Source organism: Cololabis saira, chromosome 10 (assembly GCF_033807715.1).
Source record: "Cololabis saira isolate AMF1-May2022 chromosome 10, fColSai1.1, whole genome shotgun sequence".
Lineage (NCBI taxonomy): Eukaryota > Metazoa > Chordata > Actinopteri > Beloniformes > Belonidae > Cololabis > Cololabis saira.
The window spans coordinates 5857348-5882393 of record NC_084596.1 but is presented as its reverse complement, the minus strand read 5'-3'; the positions used below and the strand labels follow the sequence as shown (position 1 = coordinate 5882393).

The window sequence follows — 25046 nt, the reverse complement described above, 5'->3', positions numbered from 1 at the left end:
ACAAAACACATGTAGACTGGTTGGGCAAATTCCCATGAACCCTCGAGCACCCTGCGGAGGGTATAGAGCTGGTCCAGTGTTCCACGACCGGGACGAAAACCGCATTGTTCCTCCTGAATCCGAGGTTCAACTATCAGCCGTATTTTCCTCTCCAGTACCCTGGCGTAGACTTTCCCCGGGAGGCTGAGAAGTGTGATCCCCCTGTAGTTGGAACACACTCTCCGGTCCCCCTTTTTAAACAGAGGGACCACCACCCCAGTTTGCCACTCCAGCGGTACTGTCCCCTTCCTCCATGCGATGTCGCAGAGGCGTGTCAACCAAGACAGCCCTACGACATCCAGAGACTTGAGGTACTCAGGGCGAATCTCATCCACCCCCGGTGCCACTGAGGAGCTTACGAACTACCTCAGTGACCTCGGCTTGGGTGATGGATGAGCACGCCCCAGAGTCCCCACTCTCTGCTTCCTCAGTGGAAGGCATGTCAGTCGGGTTGAGGAGATCCTCGAAGTATTCCTTCCACCGTCCGACGATGTCCCAAGTCGAGGTCAACTGCTTCCCCCTTCTGAGGTGCCGAACGGTCCTCCAGAATTTCCTCGAGGCCGACCGAAAGTCTTCCTCCATGGCCTCCCCGAACTCCTCCCAGACCCGAGTTTTTGCCTCCAGGACTGCCCGAGCTGCGGCTCGCTTGGCCTGCCGGTACCCATCTACTGCGTCAGGAGTCCCACAGGCCAACATAGCCCGGTAGGACTCCTTCTTCATCTACACCGGTGGTGGTAAATCTCTTCAAAACTCTGGTTTTTTGGTGCTTCTCCTCTTCTTCCTCACTACTGATCTGTTCCAGTCCTTGTTCTGGAGCTAGTGATGGTTGATCAGTGGTCCAGAGATGCTCCAATTGTCTCATAATGCCAAGTGGACGAGAGTAGGTGACATGCTCACCAGGTAGTTGGCTTCCAACTGCACCAACTCCTAAAAAATGGACACCTCTGAAATAGCCAATTTGTGAGCATCTATAATTGCGAAAAACTAGAAAATCACAAGTTTAGTCACATGTTGTCCTTCAACTGTCTGGGTGGTGTCCAGAGGAGTCCAGACGGAAAACTGGTTTCTCTGAAATGCTGACAAAACCTCACATTACAGACACTTTTCGATTATTGTTCTTATTTACTAGGATCTGAAGCCCGGCTAGCTCAGTCGGTAGAGCATGAGACTCTTAATCTCAGGGTCGTGGGTTCGAGCCCCACGTTGGGCGCTGAAGTCACATTTATGAAGTTTGTTTGAAGTGTAGAGTCCAGGTTGAAGGCGAGCAGAAAGGAATCACCTCCACTGCTGTTCTGGTCACTGAGATGGATTTTACTCTGTGAGACTAATGACATCATCAATGACATCACATGTCTGATGACATTCCAGGGTTAGATTAAATAATTCTTAATTATGACAATGTTAGTATAGTGGGCAGTATCTGGGCCTGGGGTTCGATTCCCCGATGGAGAGACCAGCTATTTGGTACAATGGACATACATGACTGATACAAGTATACAAAGGTCAATAGGATGAAAATGACTCCTCCACACACCAGTTGCCGTTGGCTTGCTAAAAAAGCTTTAATTGATGAAGTTCTTCTAAGATAAAACTGTGGATGTTCTGTTCACTCGTCAGTCCTGATCCAGAGGTCCAGCTTGTTAGACTCAGACCAGAGACCTTTAGCATTTGCGACAAACCAAATAACCACTACACTACAGATCTGTTACAAACCCATCTAGACAGGTATGTAGAGACATAGATAGTAGGACATTTTGCACTAGCTAGCTATAGGCTAGCTTGAGGAGCATAGCAACCTGATAACCGCCAGGTCTACACAGATTTTGACGTAGTCTTGCTGAACTTGAGATGCTCCAATTGTCTCATAATGCCAAGTGGACGAGAGTAGGTGACATCATCACCAGGTAGTTGGCTTCCAACTGCACCAACTCCTAAAAAATGGACACCTCTGAAATAGCCAATTTGTGAGCATCTACAATTGCGAAAAACTAGAAAATCACAAGTTTAGTCACATGTTGTCCTTCAACTGTCTGGGTGGTGTCGAGAGGAGTCCAGACGGAAAACTGGTTTCTCTGAAACACTGATAAAACCTCACATTAAAGACACTTTTCGATTATTATTCTTATTTACTAGCATCTGAAGCCCGGCTAGCTCAGTCGGTAGAGCATGAGACTCTTAATCTCAGGGTCGTGGGTTCGAGCCCCACGTTGGGCTGAAGTCACATTTATGAAGTTTGTTTGAAGTGTAGAGTCCAGGTTGAAGGTGAGCAGAAAGGAATCACCTCCACTGCTGTTCTGGTCACTGAGATGGATTTTATCTGCCAACAACGTTTAATGGGGAAAAAAAGGCTTGTTAAATCTACGATGTCTTAACCTCAAACAAGACTGTGATTTATAACTCATCCATCAGGGACCTCATTTACAAAGAGTGCAATGCACAAAAAATGTCCGTACACCACTTTCTACGCTCACGGTCTGATGTCCAGAAAGTTACTTGAATGTGATAAGTTGTGGTGCTTCATGCACTGATCAATTCTGGCGTATGCACATTTGTAAAGTTTTTTCTGTTGGCGACACTCACTGGCGATGCAGTGAAGTTGTCATGATGTCACATGTGTCCCTGATGGTCTAATGGCTAGGATTTGGTGCTTTCACCACCACGGTCCGGGTTCAATTCCCGGTCAGGGAAGAAATGTCTATTTTTCTCCTTCAGTTGTGTTTATTTTTTGTGCATCTGTCAGATAGTGGCTGCCTCACCTCTTCTTGATTCTGACAATATATATATATATATATATATATATATATATATATATATATATATATATATATATATATATATATATATATATATATATATATAAGCCATATGTATAAAACTTGAATACACCTTACGGTGATACTTGGACACGTCATCAGTGATTGACCCGGGGTCACAGGGTGTTTCTGGTCTTTAACAATCATACATCCTCACCCGGGCGACCCAGCCGGGGGTGATCAATCCCCGGCTTGTGTCCAAGTAGCGCACCACAGATCCCCCTACGGATCCACAGCACCGTGAGGCCTTTTCTGCGACGGTTCTGCATGCTCCCACCTTGTCCACGCCCCTTGCTTGGACATGCCGGCCATCTTGCTGCAGCGTTCCTCCTCCATCTCAGCACGTATCTCCTCTTGGACCAGTTGACGCTTCTCCTTTCCACGAGCGTGGTTGTAGCGTGGCTTGGGAAAGCTGCCAAGGCCTGCCCTCCCAGCTGCCATGGTTCCAACCAAGGTTTTATATATTTAGATAAGTCAGTCACACCTTGTTCAAACACTGGATGTAATTAAAAATAAATAAATGAACAAAGCTCCAAGTGTAGAACATCTCATATATTTTACATCTATTTTTCTCTGCATCATAGTAACCCACTGAACCCCTTGATGGACTGTCTCAGAACTTTAAAACATGGATGAAGCTTCATGAAAACAAGATGGAAGTTATTTGGTTTGGAAGGTGTGCCCGCTATGATCATATTGGTGTACAACCTCAGAGGATATCAGAAAAGGCTCTGTGGCACAATGGTAGCGCGTCTGACTCCAGATCAGAAGGTTATGTGTTCAACTCACATCAGGGTCATAATGAACTTTCAATCTTGTTTTATCCATCCTTACAAGTTCACCAACCAGACAAACTTTAGCTGCAACAGAAAACTTTGATATGTAGCTGGAATTATGAAAGTCTGCACAATCACCTGCCTTGAAGAAAGGAGGAACAATCTTTAAATAAAAGGAATTGCATTTGTTTATCTGATTCTGCAGATTCACACATTCTAGAGTGGTTGTTGTGGCCGAGTGGTTAAGGCGATGGACTCGAAATCCATTGGGGCATTCTAGAGTGGTTGTTGTGGCCGAGTGGTTAAGGCGATGGACTCGAAATCCATTGGGGATTCCCCGTGCAGGTTCAAATCCTGCCAACAACGATTCATGTATGAATGTTAATCTTAATCCTAATCTCAGGGTCGTGGGTTTGAGCCCCACGTTGGGCTGAAGTCACATTTATGAAGTTTGTTTGAAGTGTAGAGTCCAGGTTGAAGGCTAGCAGAAAGGAATCACCTCCACTGCTGTTCTGGTCACTGAGATGGATTTTACTGGCTGAGAATGGTGACATCATCAATGACATCACATGTCTGATGACATTCCAGGGTTAGATGAAAGAATTCGTAATTATGACAATGTATCTGATGCATGTAATATATTTGCCGATGACGATGATAACATGTGCACGTTACCAAATGTAGCAACAGCGCCCTCTGCTGTTTATATTGAAACGCAAACATTTTGCTTAACATTCTGCAGTGTCCATGGTAACCATCCCAATCTCACACACAGTGCAGTAACATCAGAAATGTTTCACCTCTATACTCCAAGACTGACCTACTTAGGTCATCATGTTTTCATGTTCCTGTGGCAGAATTATTTCCCTATTTCTGTTAAATAGCTCCATGACTTGTGTATTCTTCTACCAAGGCCTGAAACTGGGAAAAGGAAACATTTTAAATGAATTATTGTCTCCCTTATGCGCCGCTTGCCGGGTCCTTACCACTGGCAAAGTCCATTGTCCTTGGCTAAGTGTCTTGGCCGTAGCACCCCCCCTCTCCACCGCAATCAATTGAAGTGTGAATGGTGTGAAAATCTGATCCAAACACCCTAGTGGATTTTGTTGTGTCCGTGGCACCTTTTCTTTCTTTTTCCAAAAGTTTGAGTAGCACTCTTGCTGCCACAGGGGTGCTGTGACCCGGATTCGAACCGGGGTTGCTGCGGCCACAACGCAGAGTACTCACCACTATACGATCACAGCTTGAAAGGGTACTTGTACCCAGCTTTAGATATGTGCTCGGTTTCTGCAGTTATGTGAGTGAACACAGTGTGAGGTTGGAAGAAGAGTTTACGGAGGTGTGCCGCCCCTGTCGTCAGGTAAGGGCATTTGCTTCGAATGAGATATGAGGAAGGAAGAGAATGAATAAAAGAGGTCCCATGAAAGACAAACATAATGCATGAGCCGGGGCAGCTTTGGAAACATTATGGAAGACGGCCTATCCTGCGGCACCTTTGAAGTGTACATTTCCGGGCGTACACAGAGACAAATGAAAAAAGCAAGTAAATAAATAAATGACAGAGAAGAAGAAATGTGTACACTACCAAGGTTGTGACTGGGAGAGTATTAAAGATTAGGATTTTTTGAGCTAGCCAGGAGTTGAACCTAGAATCTTCTGATCCGTACTCAGACGCGTTATCCATTGCGCCACTAGCCCTCTTTTATGGTAACATATGGAAACATGTGGAAACACACGTGTCGCAACGACTCAGATGTCCCATCCACAGTAGATGGCAGAGCCATAGCCGAATACAGTAGTGAAATAGAATCCCACTCTGGGCAGATGAAAAATAATGGCAGTCCTTCGAGCCGGAGTTGAACCAGCACCTAAGGATACCTGTTTTACTGGTTCTACAGTCCTCCACTCTACCAACTTAGCTATCGAAGGAGGATGCATGTTGACAGCTCCATGACTTGTGTATTCCACGGACGAGGTGGCCGTACCTTGCAGTTTCTGGACTGCCTCCGAGGTCCTAACACATCCTAACAGGTCCGAACAAGATCAAAGAGATTCCACTGAGGTCCGAACAGATCCGAACGAGGTCCGAACAGATCCGAACGAGCTCCGAACCAATCCGAACGACGTGCTTGGTCACATGATGTAGAGGGGGCGTGGCTATCGCTTTAGAATGTCGGCCATGTTTTTCTCCGCATCACCAGACAACACCAAAAACGGAAAAAGGTTTGAAAACTTGATTAATGCTCATAAAGGCACCGGCACGTAGAAGCCGAATTTCAAAGCGTGTGATAAAACGATGAACAAATTATTTTTCTGTACCGCAAGCCCGTTATTTAACTTGTATTTTCAACTTTCTCGTTAAATAGCCAATTTGCTAATGTATTTTCTGCCTGTGTGTGACGGTGGGTTATGATGCTGATGTGACTGAATCAGAACAACAATAGTAACGTATTCCTTTATTTACTGAATAAACTATGCCGATTTCTCGGGAAAAGCCTTAAGATGTGAAAAAATATTGCCAAATGTCATTGCCCATCAGTGGAATATTAATTTATCTACTATCTGTGGCGTTTTCTCTCCTCCGGTAATGGAGCCTGGTTATACAGTTTGAGCAGAGCAGACAGATGTGTACTGATGTGTAGATCTGTCCACATGTATTAAGCATGCTTAATTGGGCCAAGTTTAATTTTTCGTCAGTGGAATAGTATTTTTACATCTGTCTGTGTGATAATATATATAGCACCTTTCAAACCATACAGTTACAAAGTGCTTCACAACAATAATAAAACAGTAATCTAAAACATAACATAACATAACATAACATAACATAACATAACACATCCATACATAGTTGCATCGGCTCTGTCTGTACAGCCTATAGCTTGATATTATCCTGTTTTATATATACATATATATATATATATATATATATATATATATATGTATGTATGTATGTATGTATGTATGTATGTATATATGTATATATGTATATATGTATATATGTATATATGTATATATATATATATATATATATATATATATATATATATATACATATTTTTTTTTCCACAGAACAAACATTCCACAGAACAAATGAGGCATATGGGTGTTTCTTTCACTGTTTAGATACACCCAGAAGGCAAAGAAAAAGGGCCGTGCGTCAGGAGGACCATGGAGAGCACCCAGGAAGCCCAGTGGTTCTGCTGCTGGACAGCAGGAAGTCCAGTGGTTCTGCTGCTGGACAGCAGGAAGTCCAGTGGTTCTGCTGGACAGCAGGAAGTCCAGTGGTTCTGCTGCTGGACAGCAGGAAGTCCAGTGGTTCTGCTGCTGGACAGCAGGAAGTCCAGTGGTTCTGCTGCTGGACAGCAGGAAGTCCAGTGGTTCTGCTGGACAGCAGGAAGTCCAGTGGTTCTGCTGCTGGACAGCAGGAAGTCCAGTGGTTCTGCTGCTGGACAGCAGGAAGTCCAGTGGTTCTGCTGCTGGACAGCAGGAAGCAGAGAGGTCTCTCCCTGCAGTGAACGCTTCCGGCTGCTTCTGTGCAGCGTTCACACCAATTGATGTTCCTGTCTTTGAGTCTCTGTTTGTCTGTGTGTCTCTGTGTCGTTTAATAAATAGTTTAACAAAGTTTAATATAAAGTTTAATAAATATTTTGAGCGAAGAACAGCCTTCATGTTTTTATTTAATTTCCTCCTGAAAAACAGGATTCATCTATTGAATGTGATTGTAAGAACTACTGCCAGAATTACTTGCATAATCATTTTAAGTTTTATTCACAAAACCCAGCACTCTTTCCCACAGGTTTTGGTGTGTTATCTGTTCAAAGCTGTGGTAGTTGGGATGTTGCCACAAGACACATGGAAATTAAAGTGATGATAAAACCTTGCAATAGGGGCAGAAGTGTGTGTAAACAATGTTGAGAAGATAAGAATAGAGAAAAATATAATGTTCATTTTCCTCCTTTTTTTCCCTCCTTTTCTTTTCCCTCTTTCCCCTCCTCCCTCTTTTTTCTTTTCTTTCCCCCCCTCGGGCAGTCCTTTTAGCCCCATTTTTGGCCGAGTGGTTAAGGCGAAGGACTGCTAATCCATTGTGCTCTGCACGCGTGGGTTCGAATCCCATCCTCGTCGTGCTTGTTTCCTCCACGCTTTGAGGTGTTCCCTAGAGCTACTATGAGGTGTTTTTATCCCAGCATGACATGATGCTGTCCTTGCTTGAAATAACCTAAGATGCTCAGTAGGGGTGTAACGATACACTAATCTCACGATACGGTACGATACACGATACTGAGGTCACGATAACGATACGATACGATATTATAGCAGTATTTTTTTAACAACCTTGAATGAGGAATATATAACTGGAAAAAAATGTCTTTTATTTGAAAGACACATAATACAAAACAATGCTGTGCGTTTGCCTATTGTTACAGTTTGTAATGCTTTATAACTGTTTAAGTTTTAAAGAGAAAGCCAGGCCAACCATTTTCCACAAACTGAACTAAAAGTAAATGTCAGGTTTGCATTATGATCTTCAGTTTCATACAAGTACAAATATTTAGCCACAAACTGAATAGTTTCTCTCATGTATGATTTGACTTTTTTCTTTTCCAGAAATTTAACTAAAATTGAATAAATAAATACAAGTAAATAAATACATACAATTTTACATCATAAAAAGATTTATTCCTGCACACCTTATAAGTGTAAGAGGAGATTCATTTTTGTTAAGAAGGTTATTTTGGTAATTCAGGGTTCATTATTTTGTAAATATATTCTTTATATTCTGTAAATCAGGGACTATAATTACACTAGTCAGTATATCAGTTGTTAGTATGTTTTAGATTGGGCGGAGTGATACAGCACTAGGTGCTGTGTTGATGTTCTGAAATCCTACGCTGTTGAGCGGACATTGAAGTACACGCAAACTCACGCAGAAGTTGTCTCCGTGTTTATCCTACTCACCACCCCAAAAAGGTTTAATTTAATAAGGTAAGGCTTAACTCTACACCAGACTTACATCAGTAAAGGTTCAGAGCTCAAAACAGGACCGCAAAACGGGACTACTTTCTCCTGAGCGGAGGAAGATTTTGGTCCGCGCAGCCGCGGCCGCGGTCGGATGCGCGTTTCTATTCAACACAATAGATTAATATTAATAACATAATATCGCGATACAGGTTGTCACCTCCACGACACGTATCGTGACGTTTTTGTATCGCGAAATTTCGTGGCACGATATATTGTTACACCCCTAATGCTCAGTAGCATTACCTGTAAGCTACACTTTTTCATATAGTATAGGCTGAATTCCAATCTCCGCCCTCACAGACTCACACACTTACGTGCGCGCTCCTGCGACTTATGTATGGGTTTAGGGCTGTCCCATTCCTAAAGTGGTTAAGTGCGCGAGGGCTCCCGGCAGACATTTTGAGCCCTTACTGCCCCCTTCCCGTAAGTCTGCATCTCCGCAGACTTTTGGAAAGGGAATTACCCACAGTTCATTGCGTTGTGACGTAAAAGGAGGTTACCAGGGAGAATGTAAACAAAACAGGGGGGGGAGGAAGAGGAACCATGTGCGACTGAGAGACGAAAGAAGTTCACCTGTAAGTATAAATACATGTCCCACTGGTGATTTAAATTCAGAAACTGTTGTCCCGTGATGATTTTTCAACAGCCCTATTATTTCCTTTACAAACAGGGAGCGACCAACAAACGGAGGGAAGAAAACCAAAAAAAGGACAAATGAAGTTTTGGACTTTCTTCAAGACTAAAGACAAGAAAAGAGGCTGAGGGAGCTGGATGAAAAGGAGCAGGAGAGGGACAAGAAGAGGGATGACCAAGTTAATTGACATTTTTGGGAAGATTGAGGACAAAATGTAGTTTTTTTCATCATGTTTTCATTTATAATTTGAGGTTCAATTTATTTTGTTGTGAGCGTGAGTGTGCATGGTTTGTGTGTTTATATGTGGCCCTGCGATGGACTGGTGACCTATCCAGGGTGTAACCCCTGCCTCTCACCTGAAATGAGCTGGGATAGGCTCCACCAGACCCCTGTGACCCTGCAAAGGATAAAGCGGGTATAGATAATGGATGGATGGAATTTCTTTTGTTTTCATTTTATATTAGACAAATCCTCAGTTGACCTGGTGTTGAATAAACAAGACTTGCTTTTCTTTAATCTGAGTACAGTGTTTGAATTAAGATTCCCTATGTTAACGGAAATGCATACATGTAAATACTAGCAAGATAGTTTTAGATCCAACACAAACAAGTCAGGCAGTAATTTGGTTATTCATTTATTTATGACCACAAAATTTAAACAATTTCAGCAAGTTGTACAAAAACGTTGCAGTAAATAGTGATAATATAACTTAGCTCAGGTTACCATCAACCCCGGTTCAAATCCGGGTCACAGCACCCCTGTGGCAGCAAGAGTGCTTCTCAAATTTGTGGAAAAAGAAAGAAAAGGTGCCACGGACACAACAAAATCCACTAGGGTGTTTGGATCAGATTTTCAGACCATTCACACTTCAATTGATTGCGGTGGAGAGGGGGGATGCTACGGCCCGGACACTTAGCCAAGGACAATGGACTCTGCCAGTGGTAAGGACCCGGCAAGCGGCGCATAAGGGAGACAATAATTCATTTAAAATGTTTCCTTTTCCCAGTTTCAGGCCTTGGTAGAAGAATACACAAGTCATGGAGCTGTCAACATGCATCCTCCTTCGATAGGTCAGTTGGTAGAGCGGAGGACTGTAGAACCAGTAAAACAGGTATCCTTAGGTTGCTGGTTCAACTCCGGCTCGAAGGACTGCCATTATTTTTCATCTTCCCAGAGCGGGACTCTATTTCATCACTGTACTCGGCTATGGCTTTGGCCACTGCCATCTACTTTGGTTGGGACATCTGAGTTGTTACACCACGTGTGTTTCCACATGTTACAAGCAAAAAGGGCTAGTGGCGCAATGGATAACGCGTCTGAGTACGGATCAGAAGATTCTACGTTCAACTCCTGGCTAGCTCAAAAAACCCTAATCTTTAATACTCTCCCAGTGACAACCTTGGTAGTGTACACGTTTCTTCTTCTGTTTTAATTATTTACTTGCTTTTTTCATTTGTCTCTGTGTATGCCCGGAAATGTACACTTCAAAGGTGCCGCAGGATAGGCCGTCTTCCATAATGTTTCCAAAGCTGCCCCGGCTCATGCATTATGTTTGTCTTTCATGGGACCTCTTTTATTCATTCTCTTCCTTCCTCATATCTCATTCGAAGCAAATGCCCTTACCTGACGACAGGGGCGGCACACCTCCGTAAACTCTTCTTCCAACCTCACACTGTGTTCACTGACATAACTGCAGAAACCGAGCACATATTTCATTTCATTTCATTTTATTCTTTATTTCATTCAAAAAACAAAACAATTTAATACAAACACAAATACAAATGTTCCTAACTTATGAATGAAAAGGGAGCAGAAAGAAGAAGAATCGTATCTGATCTGCCCCTTTCACAAATAACATAAATTAATAATAATTAAAAAAAAACAAAAAACTAAGTGAATAAAAACAACTAAAAAAAAATTAAAATAACATTAAATAAAATTACCACCGCCTACGGGTATGTCAATCAAACTCAACATTTTTCGTTATATCTCCTTAACATACAGGCTTTAATCGTTCTTTTGAATGTAATGTTAGATTTGGATTCTTTGTTTTCTCTGTTCAGATTGTTCCATAAATTGATTCCTTTCACAGAAACACAACGTTCCATCAATTTTGTCCTGCATCTTGGTTTTATAAAAATCTCTGTTCCTTTTAAGTTATACTTGCTTTTTCTTTTTTCAAATCTTTTCTGAATGTTGATTGGTAAAGTTTTTTTATGAGCTTTAAACATAATTTGCAGAATACTATGGTCTACTAGTTCATGAAATTTCAACAAATTTAACTGAAGGAATAATGGATTTGTTGGATCTCTATATCGTTTTCTACTAATTATCCTTATGGCTCTTTTTTGCAGAATGAAAATTGATTGAATAAATGTTTTACAGGCATTTCCCCAAACTTCAACACAGTAGGTCAGATATGGAACAATCAGAGTGTTATATAAAATGTACATTGCTTTGTTGTCCAATAAATCCTTAACTTTGTGTAACAGAGCAATTGTTTTTGATATTTTTATCTTTGTATAATTGATATGTGATTTCCAATTCAAATTCTCATCCAGCATGACACCCAAAAACTTGGTTTCTCTTACTCTATTAATTTCAATACCATCTATATTAATTGAAGTGTCTGTTTCTCTTTTTCTGTTACTAAATATCATGAAGTTTGTTTTTTCAAGATTCACTGATAATTTATTTACCTCAAACCATCTTTTTATTTTTTTAAATTCCTTTTTAACCACATTCAACACATATGTTAAATCTTCCCCAGAATAACATAAAGTAGTGTTGTCTGCAAACAAAATACATTTGAGCAGTTTGGAAACATAAACAAAATCATTAATATACAAAATAAACCGTTGTGGCCCAAGGACCGACCCCTGAGGTACGCCACACTTAATAAATTGTGATTCAGATTTGACATTATTTATCTGCACATACTGCTTTCTATTCTCTAAGTAGCTTGAGACCCATTGATGTGCCACCCCTCTGATACCGTATTTGCTCAATTTTTTTAGAAGTATGGTATGATTTATGGTATCAAAGGCTTTTTTGAGGTCAACGAAAATACTTACAAAAAAATGTCTCTTATCAATTGCAGTGCAAATTTCTTCAGTTAATTCCATAAGTGCCATTGATGTGGAGTGATTGGTTCTAAATCCATACTGACCATTGTTTAAAATATTGTATCTGTCTATAAATGTATCTAACCTGACTACAAATAATTTCTCTAATATTTTTGAAAATTGTGGAAGCAAGGATACTGGTCTGTAGTTGGAAAAAACATGTTTATCTCCATTTTTATAGAGTGGAATTACTTTTGCTGTTTTCATATTATCAGGAAATATCCCCGTTGAAAATGATAGATTGCATATATATGTAAATGGTTCAATAACCAATTCAATTATATTCTTTACTAATATCATGTCCATATCTGCACAGTCAGTAGATCCTTTACTTGCACAACCTTTTACAATATTCAGTATTTCTTCTTTTTCTACCTTACCAAGAAAAATGCTATTCACATTATCCATTATTGTGTTTTCATCTGTATTGTCTTTTATTGTTGGTATGTTTGCTGCAAGACTAGGGCCTATGTTTACAAAAAAATCATTAAACTCGCTTACTATTTCAGTTTTGTCATTAATGTCATAGTTATCTTTCACAAAATAATTTGGAAGAGCTGATTTTATTTGATCATGTTTTATTACACCATTTATTATTCCCCATGTAGCCTTTATATTGTTTGTTTGAATGAGACCCAATGCCAGAAAGAGATGGTCGGCCTTCCTGTCCTGTGCACCAAGAAGAGGACTGGAGTGGTTTTCCAAGTCCAAATAATGTTATTGCAAAGTCATACATGTTTCCACCCAGTTTCGAAAAGGGGACCTTTCGCGTGTGAGGCGAACGTGATAACCACTACACTACGGAAACAGACATGCTTTGAAAACGGCGGGCATAAAAATAAAATCCTGTACAAAAACTCTGCTACAATTCTTGACAGTAAGATGGATACTGCAGGTTTTCTCCTGGCTGCTCTCAAAGACTCATGCTGATGTTAACCATTACACCATGGAACCAACTTCTGCTGTTATTGTGGTCTGACATTGTGGTGGTGGCACCTGACAGAGTGCCGTCCATGAGTGCTGTCCATGGTACCGAGAGCGCCTGGGTGTTTAGGGTACCAGGGCCCTGGTCCTCCAGCTCCACGGGCTGGCTCTTTCACTCCGGTGGCCGGTCGGGGGGGAGCTTAACAGCGGGTCCCCGGGTTCGCACGGTGAGCCGGGTCTTTGGGTGGCTCCGGGTCTGGACGGTGAGTCAAAGGTGAGTTGCTGAGCAGCGGGGCGGTGAGCCGGGTTGGTGAGTGGCTTTCAGGGCCGTGCTGTCAGTCTGTGTCCGGGACGAGGCGACGGCGGGCTTAAAAAGAGATTCTCCCAGAGATGCTCTAGATGCTGTCCTAAATAACTGCTCTTTTTACTTCTTCAATGACATTTTCTGTGTGTATATAATCCTACCTCAATCAGAGTTTCCTCTGATCCAGCTGCAGCATCTAGAAGCTTCTTTGGCAGGCAGACAGCAACTGCTAGTCTATTTTCTTAATGACCATTGTTTACTTTACTCAATCATGTAGGTATCATCGTACAAAACAAGACGTCTCCCCGTCGGGGAATCGAACCCCGGTCTTCTGCGTGACAGGCAGAGATACTGTCCACTATACTAACGAGGACAGCTTTTCGCCCAAAGAACTTCCTGATTGCAGGAACTTAATAACTGTGTACCAATGTCATTGGAAAGGCAGTGTCCATCTCCTTTTAAACTCTTATATCGGTCCGCGATTCTCGGCTCTCCACGGCCTCAGCGCGACGGGAATACAGGTGAAGCCCCGCGAGTCTCGGCTCGGTTTGCCGCGAGGCTCTGGTCCAGTTGGTCCGGGGTTCCCCGCACCTCCGGGGACCCCCTCTCAGAACCTCTGCTGCTGGGGTCTGGTGGTGGAGCTAGTGTACGTTAATGGAGAATGACTGGCTTTTGGTCAGTTGTGGAACTGCAACAAAATTAATTTCTGAATGAGACCCAATGCCAGAAAGAGATGGTCGGCCTTCCTGTCCTGTGCACCAAGAAGAGGACTGGAGTGGTTTTCCAAGTCCAAATAATGTTATTGCAAAGTCATACATGTTTCCGCCCAGTTTCGAACAGGGGACCTTTCGCGTGTGAGGCGAACGTGATAACCACTACACTACAGAAACTTGCATGCTTTGAAAACGGCGGGCATAAAAATAAAATCCTGTAAAAAACTCTGCTACAATTCTTGACAGTAAGATGGATACTGCAGGTTTTCTCTTGGCTGATCTCAAAGACTCATGCTGATGTTAACCATTACACCATGGAACCCACTTCTGCTGTTATTGTGGTCTGACATTGTGGTGGTGGCACCTGACAGAGTGCTGTCCATGAGTACTGTCCATGGTACCGAGAGCGTCTGGGTGTTTAGGGTACCAGGGCCCTGGTCCTCCAGCTCCACGGGCTGGCTCTTTCACTCCGGTGGCCGGTCGGGTGGGAGCTTAACAGCGGGTCCCCGGGTTCGCACGGTGAGCCGGGTCTTTGGGTGGCTCTGGGTCTGGACGGTGAGTCAAAGGTGAGTTGCTGAGCAGCGGGGCGGTGAGCCGGGTTGGTGAGTGGCTTTCTGTGGGCTGGCCCTTTCACTCCGGTGGCCGGTCGGGGGGGAGCTTAACAGCGGGTCCCCGGGTTCGCACGGTGAGCCGGGTCTTTGGGTGGCTCCGGGTCTGGACGGTGAGTCAAAGGTGAGTTGCTGAGCAGCGGGGCGGTGAGCCGGGTTGGTGAGTGGCTTTCAGGGCCGTGCTGTCAGTCTGTGTCCGGGACGAGGCGACGGCGGGCTTAAAAAGCGATTCTCCCAGAGATGCTCTAGATGCTGTCCTAAATAACTGCTCTTTTTACTTCTTCAATGACATTTTCTGTGTGTATATAATCCTACCTCAATCAGAGTTTCCTCTGATCCAGCTGCAGCATCTAGAAGGTTCTTTGGCAGGCAGACAGCAAGTGCTAGTCTATTTTCTTAATGACCATTGTTTACTTTACTCAATCATGTAGGTATCATCGTACAAAACAAGACGTCTCCCCGTCGGGGAATCGAACCCCGGTCTTCTGCGTGACAGGCAGAGATACTGTCCACTATACTAACGAGGACAGCTTTTCGCCCAAAGAACTTCCTGATTGCAGGAACTTAATAACTGTGTACCAATGTCATTGGAAAGTCAGTGTCCATCTCTTTTTAATCTTTTATATCGGTCCGCGATTCTCGGCTCTCCGCGGTCTCAGTGCGACGGGAATGCAGGTGAAGCCCCGCGAGTCTCGGCTCGGTTTGCCGCGAGGCTCTTGTCCAGCTGGTCGGGGTTCCCCGCACCTCCGGGGACCCCCTCTCGGAACCTCTGCTGCTGGGGTCTGGTGGTGGAGCTAGTGTACGTTAATGGAGAATGACTGGCTTTTGGTCAGTTGTGGAACTGCAACAAAATTAATTTCTGCATGAGACCCAATGCAAGAAAGAGATGGTCGGCCGTCCTGTCCTGTGCACCAAGAAGAGGACTGGAGTCGGTTTCCAAGTCCAAATAATGTTATTGCAAAGTCCTACATGTTTCCGCCCAGTTTCGAACAGGGGACCTTTCCCGTGTGAGGTGAACGTGATAACCACTACACTACGGAAACAGACATGCTTTGAAAACGACGGGCATAAAAATAAAATCCTGTAAAAAACTCTGCTACAATTCTTGACAGTAAGATGGATACTGCAGGTTTTCTCCTGGCTGCTCTCAAAGACTCATGCTGATGTTAACCATTACACCATGGAACCCACTTCTGCTGTTATTGTGGTCTGACATTGTGGTGGTGGCACCTGACAGAGTGCTGTCCATGAGTGCTGTCCATGGTACCGAGAGCGTCTGGATGTTTAGGGTACCAGGGCCCTGGTCCTCCAGCTCCACGGGCTGGCTCTTTCACTCCGGTGGCCGGTCGGGAGGAGCTTAACAGCGGATCCCCGGGTTTGCATGGTGAGCCGGGTCTTTGGGTGGCTCCGGTTCTGGACGGTGAGTCAAAGGTTTGTTGCTGAGCAGCGGGGCGGTGAGCCGGGTTGGTGAGTGGCTTTCAGGGCCGTGCTGTCAGTCTGTGTCCGGGACGAGGCGACGGCGGGCTTAAAAAGCGATTCTCCCAGAGGTGCTCTAGATGCTGTCCTAAATAACTGCTCTTTTTACTTCTTCAATGACATTTTCTGTGTGTATATAATCCTACCTCAATCAGAGTTTCCTCTGATCCAGCTGCAGTATCTAGAAGCTTCTTTGGCAGGCAGACAGCAACTGCTAGTCTATTTTCTTAATGACACTTGTTTACTTGACTCAATCATGTAGGTATCATCGTACGAAACAAGAAGTCTCCCCGTCCAAAGAACTTCCTGATTGCAGGAACTTAATAACTGTGTACCAATGTCATTGGGAAGTCAGTGTCCATCTCCTTCTAAACTTTTATATCGGTCCGCGATTCTCGGCTCTCCGCGGTCTCAGCGCGACGGGAATACAGGTGAAGCCCCGCGAGTCTCGGCTCGGTTTGCCGCAAAGCTCTGGTCCAGCTGAGGCGAACGTGATAACCACTACACTACGGAAACAGACATGCTTTGAAAACGACGGGCATAAAAATAAAATCCTGTGAAAAACTCTGCTACAATTCTTGACAGTAAGATACTGCAGGTTTCAATTTTTGCTTGAAAATAAAAAAAGAAGAAATAAAACAGCGAGCTTTACTTTCTCAAAAAAAATTACAACATATATATATACATATATACATATATATATATATATATATATATATATATATATATATATATATATATATATATATATATATATATATATACATACATACATACATCTATACACATCTTAACATAAACAATATAATAATTATTCAATATATACCATTTTATATACATACATTACCGGCTGGGTTAAAATAAAACAAAACCTGAAGGTAAAGTGTCATCTACCCTGGGCTAGTTTGAGCAATAAAAAGAAAGCAGTGACACTGAATTGGGATTCAGAAGATTCTACTTCAGTCATGTTGTTCTTCTTCCTTAATCTTATACAAAAACATCTAAACAGGTATGAGACATTTAAAATTGCTGGTTCAAACACTTGTAGAAATGGTCTTCATGGCTGTTGTGCTTCAACATTTGTTGTGTTATTTTCTTGTTATTCTTATTTTATTCATGTAAAAATGTGCTTTATAAAACAGAGCTGATCAGCAGTTTTCATTCACCATAAAGTTTAAAGATTATTTACATTGAGTGTGGGTGCATTGCCTACAAATTGTTCAACTGGTCCAGATGAAGCTGATATGCTGCACCTGGGCAGCAGAGGGAGGAGCTGAAGGGAGCCTGACTGAGCGTCCTGGGGCCTGTACTACGAAGCAAGTTCAACATACCCAGGATATCTTTTCCTTATCCAGATTCACTAAGCGGGACAATTGCAATCACACTAAGCGGTCACACGACGGTGGTTATCAACTCGGTATATCAACCCAGGTTTCTCCAATCTGGATATGAGCGCGTGCACATAAAAGGGGCGGTGTTTTCAGCACATGACCAATCGCAAGCATGGAGAAGTCCGCTGTCAGAGCCGCTTATTTCAGTAGCGAAGAGCAAACAATAATTTTACGGAAATATGATGAGTATAGGCATATAATACAGGCAAAAAGCAACACAGTTGCAGCTGCAAAATGCAGGAAAGACAGCTGGCAAAAGATCGCTGACTGTATAAATGCGTAAGTTCATAGGGATATAAACATCACTGCCCCATCATTAGGGCATAAGTAGATCTGACTATAATTACAGTTGTCTATTCTGTTAAATGCATGTGTTGCTTAGATGTATTCGTATGGCGTGTATGACAATTGTAGCCTCATTCCTTCAGCTGCAACCCCAGCGGAGTGAAACGCACATGGGAGCAAATAAAAAATAAATATAAAAACATCATTCAAAGCGGTAAGTAGGCTCACTTTCATATCTTAGAAGAACAACAAGTACAAGGCTTTAGTGTTTCTATCACTCTCTGTTTTAGGATGATATCGGTATACAAAAGCACAATGAAATAGCATTGACATTAGGAGGGTCCCTGAATACGCGTTCTCTTCGGAGGGATCCTCTCACGATCCGCGCACCAAGCTCCACTGGGGTCTCTTCGAAAGGGCATGCCATTTTCCAAGAGAGCTGATTGGTCAGTGGGCGGTGCTTTTATACCCGGTGATCTGTATCTGGAACATAACCTGCTCCGGAGCAGGTTAGCGGTTCAGCATAAGTTACCATGGCGATGTACCCCGCTAAGAAGTGAACCACCGTCGTAGTCCTGAAAACCCAGGGTTAAACCTGAAGTTACCTCGCTAACCCCAAATCCCGCTTCGTAGTACAGGCCCCTGTGTGTGTTCAAAACACCCCACTACGTTTGGAAACATTTGCAACGTTGTGGATAACGTTGGCTTTCGGTGGAAGATTCATACTTCACCCTAACCTCTCGGTCACCTCAGAGGAGCAACTCGTGGACCACATGGCCTAATGGACAAGGCGTCTGACTTCGGATCAGAAGATTGAGGGTTCAAGTCCCTCTGTGGTTATAGAGCCTTCAGATAGTTAGACCTGGTCTCCTAGCTAGCATTCATTCTTTACAGGTCACTTTGGTTTAGCTACCCTCACGGAGGGTACGGAGTTCAATAATACACACAATATTTCATCATTTAAAAAAGGGTGGCATCTAAAACATTCAGGATGAAAGGAAAAATTGGGAACGCTCCACGATTGTGCGTGTCATCCTCGCGCCTCCCTGAGATCCTTCTTCTCTGTTCCAATTATTCCATTTCTTGTTCCAGTTTCCACCAGCCAATCACAGGCCCGGGTTGTTCCAATTTCGAGAATCAAGCTTGAGTCGACCAATCAGAGCCCGAATTTGTTCCAAATTTTATGGCTTCACTTTTTGTAGGGGTTTCCCCGTCTCGCCTTCGGTAAGTAAGGACATATACAATATTTTCCAATAACTAGTTAAACCAGGTGGAACATGACCACAGAAACCGTGGTGTTTTTCCAACTTTATATTGTAAAATGACCGAGTTTGGGCCGGTTAAATCGACGCAGAGCCTACGGCGTAGCCTACAGGCTGATTTATGGTTCTGTGTTAAATTGACGCAGACCCTACGGTACGCGGCGACGCAAATGGTTTCAGTTTTGTTTTATTTCATTTTATTTGTAATGTTATTATTACTGCTGTCTCAGTTTGAACGAGGTTGCAGAATATATAACTGGATCTGCTGTAAAGGGCAGTGTGTATTATGGTTACTTTACTATTTTATCATGTTATTTTACTTCTGTTATTATTATTACTCAGTCTGCATTTCGTTTATCCTGTAAATGGTCCTGGGGTCCATTTCACAAAGCAGGTTTAGTGAAAACTCTGAGTCTGTTAACCCTGAAATGAGGGAAACTCTGAGTTTTCCGTTTCACAAAGGGAGGTAACTCAAACCAGAGAAAGAGGAGTAACTCTAGCCCGTTTCACAAAGAGAGGTAACTTAAGCTCTCGGTCAGTTACCGTAGTAACAGACTCTCTGAATCTAACCTGGTCAGTTACCGTAGTAACAGACGCTCTGAACCTAACCTGGTCAGTTACCGTAGTAACAGACTCTCTGAACCTAACCTGGTCGGGACCAGGTTTATATCGTGAAACCTGGAGTTTCTCTGCGTCTCCGTCTCTTTCAGAGCCGCACGCACATTTGATTTCCTCATTCATTCAGTCAGCAGGCGAGTTTTGGCAAAGTTCTGCCGTCTGTCATTAAAAACAGAGTCAGTATATATATTAGAAGTCCATTGTCACGAACACGGCATGTCCTTTTGATGAAGACACAATTGATGAAGGTGCAGAATTAATGCGCAGAGAATAAAATATTCGTCGGGAGATGGTTATCAGACCGCGTAATACATGTACATTATACATAGTCTCATTACACGCAAAGCAATATATGTTAATCCTTTATTTGTTATAATTTTGATGATTGAATTGTTTAATGATTTCATAATATATTTTAATTTTTTGAGATTTTTTTATTTGGGGTTTTCATAAACTGTGAGCCATAATCATTAAAATTATAACAAATAAAGGCTTGAAATATCTCACTTTGCATGTAGTGGGAAATAATATTTGTTTCACCTTAAGTTGAATTTACTACGAATGAAGTTTTGCAATATATTCAAATTTTACGACCTCCACCTGTATATTATTACATGAATAAATAAGAGCATAATACAGGGGTCTCCAACTCCGGTCCTGGATCCACCTATCCAGCATGTTTTAGGTGTCTCCCTGCATGAACACACCTGATTCTAATCAATGGTCGTCATTAACTTGTCATCAAGGTCCGGACAGTTCTGTTGTTGACACAGCTCCTTGTATCATGGTGTGCTGAAGCAGGGAAAGATCTAAAACATGCTGGATAGGCAGAGCCGGATTAAATAAATGGACTACACTAGGCAGACTGTGATTTTTGGGCCCCCCTCCATCGATGTTATTTATTAAATCTTAAACTTACCAAAGTTACTAATAAAACTTAATTCACATTTTACATAGCATAGTCATAGTCAAGTTGGTTCTTTGTATTCCAAAATAAGTCATGTGTTGTATATTAAACAGTCTATCAGACTATTTTTAGATTTTTATTATTTATACGTTATTACAACACTCTATTAAATGCTATTAAATTATCCTTATCTTATCGATTGTGAGCATTTTGCAGAAAATCTTAATTAAATGTGTTGATTAAATTGAATAGTTAAATAAGAAGTCAAATCTACAAAGACCAATAAAATTTTCAGTAAGACAAAGTGTGCTGTAGTATGTATGTCTGTATGTGTATGTGTATGTGTATGTGTATGTATGTGTATGTATGTGTATGTATGTGTATGTATGTGTATGCAGAGCCGTTTGGGAGATTTGCGAGGCCCTGTGTGAAATGGCCAGGGGGGCCCTCGCAAAATTTTGGGGTTTTTCGGGTCGGATCGGGTGTCTATATGCGCAATTTTAACTCTCCAATTAGCTAAATACTGGATACCTTCCCCTGCCTCATCATCATCTGGGCTTGCCTCGACGCGGGGCCCCACGGCTGCTTGAGACCCAGGCGGATCGGTGTTTTTTGTAACAAATTTATCAAACGTGCCTTTCAGAGAGGCATTAAACTCTTTCATTTTCTTTCGTTTTTTTCTTTTTTCATCCCCTGATGGAAATTTCCTGAATCTGTCTCGTTCTCTCGACATTGTGTGACAGTTTGTTCCAGCTCCACCGTCTGGATCAGAGCAGCTTGTGTCTGCGCTTGGTCAGATCAGTTGTATTGAACAACAGACACGCGTCATCATTGCACATATATTTATTGATATGCACAGACTAGTACATATTTAGGTCTGTAATGGAACGTGTCTGTTGATATTTATAAGGGAAAAAAGGAAAAAAAAGGAAAAAAATAAATAAAAATTGGGGAAAAAAAAAACGGCCCATAGCGCGAGGCCCCTTGGCCCCTTTTTTTGTCCCTCTGTCTGGGCCCCCCCTGTCAATCGGGCCCTAGGCACGTGCCTAGTTTGCCTTTGCGTTAATCCGGCTCTGTGGATAGGTGCTCTCCAGGAACAGGGTTGGAGACCCCTGGCATAATATGTGTCTGTATTGGTTCAATACGGAACGCAACTTTTAATTCCCAATTACGGAACAATTCCGTATTTCAAGGGACGGGTGGCAAGCCTATTATCATAAACCTGTCCAAGCCATCAAGGAGTTCCACAGGATTGCAGGTGAATGATGTGGAGATCTGTTAAATTAATTTTATATTATTCTACTGCGGTGTTACTCTTTTTTCGAAAAACATGTTAAAATTCGCCAGATGCGCGCATTAAAATCTCTAATTCCATTCGGGGGAAAAAGGACATGGCGTGAAGTATGTGGATCTTCAGATGCAAACTAACGTTTCCTCAAAAGGGATTTTGTAAATTGAAAAGATAAATAAAGTTAAAAAGAAAAAAAAGAAAAAGTATGTCGCTCTTTTGTTGTCGCCGGTTGCCATGGTGAATCCTTGTATCAGCGCTCTACTGATGATGGCTTTTTATTTCCCTCACGCACGAGCTTAACTCCAGGTGAAACTACTTAGAGTTGAGTAAATTACCTCAAATCCGCTGTTCTGGAACCGAAAACTCAGAGTTTCCGATCTCAGAGTAGATCAACTAAGAGTTCAGGATTAGACTCAGAGTTTGTTGAACCTGCTTTGTGAAACGGACCCCAGAACCAGAACCAGGAGATGGACCAGAACCAGAACCAGGAGATGGACCAGAACCAGAACCAGAACCAGAACCAGAACCAGAACCAGGACTCCTCATCCAGCAGGACTAAAGCTGTTGGTCTGCAGGTCAGTGTTCGGGTCCAGAACCAGAACCAGAACCAGAACCCGCTCGTTCTCGGTCCGTCTGTTTCCTGCTGACGAACCAAACCAGAATCGTAGAGACGTCGCATGAAGAGCGTTTGCTCATTAACATCATGTCGCCCTGGGATCAAATAAGATCCAGTTATATATTTTAAATGGGAGAGCAATTCAATCTTAACTGTAAAAAGTAAACTAAATAAGTTCCTACTTGATGTTTAGAGGTTTGTTGCTGCTGCTGATGTTACTGATGCATTTTCACATCCTCACATTAAACCCACACAAATGTCAACCTAGACATTAAAACATAGAATAGAATAGAAAGCCTTTATTGTCGTTATAATAATATAATGAAATTAAGCAGCCGCTCCATAAAAGTGCACTCATGTAAAAGGCTATTTAAATACTGTTATGACCACCTGGCTCACGGTAGATCACAACAAGTAGGGAGACCACACAGGTAAACCATTTCATGTATTTATTAAAAATAAGGCCCTAAGGTACAAGGTAACTAAAGATAATAATGTGCAAAGTAACAAGAAACAACTAAGGGAAAAATGGTTGGCCGTTGGTTGGCTGACTCCCTGTCACAGGCAGGGAGGGAGAGAGACTGGCGGCCCTGGAACCCTCTCCTTAAATACCCTCCCAGGCAATCAGACCCAATCCTGTGCACCTGGATTGGACCTGACCTGAAAGGCAAAAATGAGGAAAGCACCAAGGAAACAGCGCCTCCCCCACCACACAGGAGGAGGACAGCTATTCCCAATACAGAGATACATAACACCCCCCCCCCTTAAAACAGAGGCCCCACACCATGGCCTCTGTAAATAAGGCTTTCAGTACTGCCTACACCAACAAAAAACATGACCCACTATTACCATTTACCAGTACTGGTGGTAACTAGTTTGACTATGTACACATAGAACTCATGGTCAATTGGGGGTCGGACTCCACCCTGCTGGTTCACCCCTACACACCTCCACCCACCACTGCCCAGCCACCCGCAACTCCTGGTACCGGGAGAGCATCTTTAAGGAGGAAAGACAAGGTTAGATGGGATATTGTGAAGAGCAACTGAAAGGGGAGGAACCGGCTCACTCCAACCCCTCGGGCGCACGTGACAACGCATCTGCTATTACGTTGTCCACACCACGTATGTGCCGGATGCTCAGGTTGTAAGGCTGTAGAAAAAGCGTCCACCTCATCAGCCGCTGGCTCGGACTCTGCAAAGAGTGAAGGAAGGTTAGGGGATTGTGGTCTGAATACACGACTACTGGATGGACTCCCCCACCCACATACACATCAAAATGCTGCAGAGCCCACACCAGCGCTAACGCTTCCTTCTCTATCGTCGAGTAGTTTAGCTGGTGGCGGTTAAACTTCCTTGAAAAATAACTGACTGGCCGATCCACCCCTCCACCATCAGTCTGCAAAAGGACACCCCCAGCCCCAACCTGACTAGCATCTACTTGTAACCTGAATGGCTGATCTAGTCTAGGCGCTGCCAGGACAGGAGCTGTACTCAACAGCATCTTCACCTGGTCAAAAGCCTGCTGGCTGGCAGAAGACCACTCAAACCTAACCTTCTTCTGCAGTAGGCCGGTCAGTGGGGCAACCACCGTGGAGAAGTTTGGACAGAAACTTCTATAATAGCCGACCATTCCTAAGAAGCGTCTAAGCTCAGTCTTGGAAACAGGAGGTGGGAACCGATCGATGGCTTGGACCTTGGCCCTCACTGGTTTCACCTGACCCTGGCCCACTACTTTCCCCAGGTAGGTTACTGTAGCCCTTGCAAATTCACACTTGGCTAAGTTAATCGTGAGGTTGGCCTCCTGGAGTCGTACCAAAAGCGCATGTACACGATCCATGTGCTGCTCCCAAGTATCGCTGTAAACTACGACATCATCTAGGTATACGGCTACGCCCTCCAGCCCTGCTACTACCCCGTTCATCAAGCGCTGAAAAGTGGCGGGCGCATTCCGTAACCCAAAACTCATAACCTTGTAGGAGTAAAGGCCGGATGGTGTGATGAACGCAGAGATCTCTTGGGCACGGGGAGTCAGTGGGACCTGCCAGTAGCCCTTTAGCAGATCAAATTTACTCACATATCTGGCAGATCCCACTGCATCCACACAATCCTCCATCCTAGGTAAGGGAAAGGAGTCAGGTTTGGTCACAGCATTTACTCTTCGGTAATCTGTGCAAAATCTGTCAGTCTTGTCTGGTTTTCCTACCAGTACACATGGAGAGGCCCAGCTGGAGTTTGAAGGC

The 25046-nt window shown here is 43.2% G+C and overlaps 2 protein-coding genes and 13 non-coding genes across 15 annotated transcripts in view; 8 read left to right on the top strand and 7 right to left on the bottom strand.

Annotated features, from left to right (window-relative positions):
* Window positions 1–25046, bottom strand: part of LOC133452321 (NLR family CARD domain-containing protein 3-like) — a 674416-nt gene that overhangs the window by 435088 nt on the left and 214282 nt on the right. The window lies entirely within an intron of this gene.
* trnak-cuu (transfer RNA lysine (anticodon CUU)) lies at window positions 1177–1249 on the top strand. The gene has a single exon. It is a non-coding gene; the product is annotated as a tRNA-Lys (tRNA).
* trnak-cuu (transfer RNA lysine (anticodon CUU)) lies at window positions 2181–2253 on the top strand. Its single transcript has one exon. It is a non-coding gene; the product is annotated as a tRNA-Lys (tRNA).
* Window positions 2656–2727, top strand: trnae-uuc (transfer RNA glutamic acid (anticodon UUC)). The gene has a single exon. It is a non-coding gene; the product is annotated as a tRNA-Glu (tRNA).
* Window positions 3580–3651, top strand: trnaw-cca (transfer RNA tryptophan (anticodon CCA)). Its single transcript has one exon. It is a non-coding gene; the product is annotated as a tRNA-Trp (tRNA).
* trnas-cga (transfer RNA serine (anticodon CGA)) lies at window positions 3913–3994 on the top strand. Its single transcript has one exon. It is a non-coding gene; the product is annotated as a tRNA-Ser (tRNA).
* Window positions 4801–4872, bottom strand: trnah-gug (transfer RNA histidin (anticodon GUG)). Its single transcript has one exon. It is a non-coding gene; the product is annotated as a tRNA-His (tRNA).
* On the bottom strand, window positions 5254–5326 carry trnar-acg (transfer RNA arginine (anticodon ACG)). The gene has a single exon. It is a non-coding gene; the product is annotated as a tRNA-Arg (tRNA).
* trnay-gua (transfer RNA tyrosine (anticodon GUA)) lies at window positions 5470–5557 on the bottom strand. Its single transcript is given in 2 exon segments — window positions 5470–5504; window positions 5521–5557. It is a non-coding gene; the product is annotated as a tRNA-Tyr (tRNA).
* Window positions 10345–10433, top strand: trnay-gua (transfer RNA tyrosine (anticodon GUA)). Its single transcript is given in 2 exon segments — window positions 10345–10381; window positions 10398–10433. It is a non-coding gene; the product is annotated as a tRNA-Tyr (tRNA).
* Window positions 13939–14010, bottom strand: trnad-guc (transfer RNA aspartic acid (anticodon GUC)). Its single transcript has one exon. It is a non-coding gene; the product is annotated as a tRNA-Asp (tRNA).
* Window positions 14455–14527, bottom strand: trnav-cac (transfer RNA valine (anticodon CAC)). The gene has a single exon. It is a non-coding gene; the product is annotated as a tRNA-Val (tRNA).
* On the bottom strand, window positions 15414–15485 carry trnad-guc (transfer RNA aspartic acid (anticodon GUC)). The gene has a single exon. It is a non-coding gene; the product is annotated as a tRNA-Asp (tRNA).
* On the top strand, window positions 18878–18950 carry trnar-ucg (transfer RNA arginine (anticodon UCG)). The gene has a single exon. It is a non-coding gene; the product is annotated as a tRNA-Arg (tRNA).
* The window catches only part of LOC133452331 (gastrula zinc finger protein XlCGF49.1-like), a 44680-nt gene continuing 42297 nt past the window's right edge, over window positions 22664–25046 (top strand). Inside the window, exon 1 of the mRNA XM_061731578.1 lies at window positions 22664–22763. The gene's annotated coding sequence lies outside the window, so the exon portion shown is untranslated. The remainder of the gene's footprint in view (window positions 22764–25046) is intronic.